Here is a 2,500-nt window from a genome sequence, read left to right as displayed (position 1 = left end):
TTTTTGAGATGTGAGGGTTGGAATGGCCTCCAAATGCCCCCAAATGAATACCATGAAATTCTTGGTGCACGAAAGTTTTGAGTTCGGAGGGTTTTGCACATGGCCAAGGTTGGCGGTGCACCACGGCATAGCTAGATGGCTTGGTGGGGAGATTTGTGAAAAAATGAAATTCGTGGTTTTTGAGATGTGAGGGTTGGAAAGGCCTCCAAATGCCCCCAAATGAGTACTGTAAAAGTGTTGGTGCACAAAAGTTTTGAATTGGATGCATTTTGCACTTGGCCAAGTTGGTCGGTGCACCGCGACTAGATAGGTTGGTGCCAAAATTTGTCAAATTTAAGACCTTGGCCAAACTGAATGAAATTTTGTGGGGAGGTTCCTGATATTGTTTAGTGGTGGACTGGAAAAAATGAGGTCGAAATTCGAAGTCTACATGTGCTTTTCTATTTTTCCCGATTTTACACATACCCGGTAAGTAAAAAAAATAAAAAAAATAGTTCCCCTTCGAGAAAAATTATGAAATTTGGTGAGCAAGGAGATACCATTATTCTACGAATTACTGCAAAAAATCGCATCAAAATTCGAAGTATAGCCCGAGATATGGACTTATGTCTGCTCAAAAAAAGTGTATCTACTTGTACAATTTTGCCTTTTGCATATTAACCTCTTATAGGGGGGGAGTGCTCCTTGAGCCGGCCAGCTCCACACTGGCAGGTTTTAAAGGGAGCTTGATGAGGCCTCCCCCCTCACGTGGTGCGTGCGTTAGCATGTTTATCATGGCACAACTAGCCTCTTCATAGTTGTTGAGCTTTATTAATACCAACACACGGTCGTCACTGATCGTTGGTTAGCTCGGCAGCTAGTCCCTCGGATATTGTGGAAAGTTATTTTCATGCCTAGCGATGCTTGACCCTGCGTCACTTGATGTTTCCATTTGCTTGCTTGCCCATGGTAGGTGGGGGGTGGACCGTCTTGTGGTGTGGTGTCTTGCGAACGTGAGGGTGTGTGAGTTGTAATCGAGATGCACTTGCTGGCTGGCTCCATGCCTTGCGTATCGAACGGTCAAGCATGCATCTCTTCCATTTTCACCCGTTGCCTTGGGTGATATTGGTTGATCAGTCCCTGTGTTGCCTACCCACTAGACGGTACTTCTGTGGTTGCTTCGAATTCTATCTTTCCATCACGAAGAGGTGTTGGAGGATCCTAATGTCACGCACGTGTTCCATCTAGTGAAACATCTCAGTGATGCACGTGTTGTGGCTAGTTCTTTTGGATGCGGTGCATTATATGAACTCGGGTTTACTTTAGCGACCCAGTCAACATAATTCGGTTGTGTCCCTTGATTGAGACGTTGTCCTTGAACTTGTTGTGAACAATATCGTTCTTCCACAACCCGTCGTCTTGAGTGCGATGGAAGGCAAATAAGATGTGCTTTGGCATGTCATGCACGTACTCGATTGCGGGAAGTGTGAGAAAGTGTTGTTGACAACCCGTGGGAAATGGAATGTGGCAAATCGTGATGAGCTCTTCGTGGATCTGCGAAGAAGACGACCTTTGGGCCTGTTGGAAACGAGGGAGGCGATGTTGAACTGCGAAGAAGATGGACTTTTGGGTTGTTTGAATCAATGGGAGGCCACGCGAGAACTCCGAATACTATGGACTCTTGGGTTGTTGGAAGCAACGGGAGGCCCCGCTAGAACTCCGAATACTACGGACTCTTGGGTTGTTGGAAGCAAGGGGAGGCCCCGCTAGAACTCCGAATACTATGGACTCTTGGGTTGTTGGAAGCAAGGGGAGGTCCCGCTAGAACTCCGAATACTACGGACTCTTGGGTTGTTGGAAGCAAGGGGAGGCCCCGCTAGAACTCCGAATACTATGGACTCTTGGGTTGTTGGAAGCAAGGGGAGGCCCCGCTAGAACTCCGAATACTATGGACTCTTGGGTTGTTGGCAACGACAACTTGGGGGGATGACACTGGAAAAGAGTGAACTAGGCCAAACTGCGAACAAGGCAACTTGGGGGGATGACACTGGAAAAGAGTGAACTAGGCCAAACTGCGAACAAGGCAACTTGGGGGGATGATGCTGGAAAAGAGTGAACTAGACCGAACTGCGAACAAGGCAACTTGGGGGGATGACGCTGGAAAAGAGTGAACTAGGCCGAACTGCGAACAAGACAACTTGGGGGGATGATGCTGGAAAAGAGTGAACTAGGCCGAACTGCGCCCAAGGCAACTTGGGGGGATGACGCTGGAAAAGAGTGAACTTGGCCAAACTGCGAGGAGGGCAACTTAGAGGAAAGTTGGAAACGAGGGAGACTTAGCCGAACTGCGAAGAAGGCAGGTTTTTGGGAAGTTGGAATCGACTGAAGCGAATACTGAACTCCAAATACGACCGACCTTTTGGTTGTTGGCTTCCTGGGAAGCGATGTGAAACTCCAAATACGACCGACTCTTGGGTTGTTGGAAACAATGGGAGGCCACGCGAGAACTCCGAATACTATG

The sequence above is a fragment of the Vigna unguiculata genome, chromosome 6 (assembly GCF_037176805.1).
Source record: "Vigna unguiculata cultivar grain cowpea cultivar isolate G323 ecotype 2 chromosome 6, ASM3717680v1, whole genome shotgun sequence".
Lineage (NCBI taxonomy): Eukaryota > Viridiplantae > Streptophyta > Magnoliopsida > Fabales > Fabaceae > Vigna > Vigna unguiculata.
Note: the sequence above shows the minus strand (reverse complement) of the source record.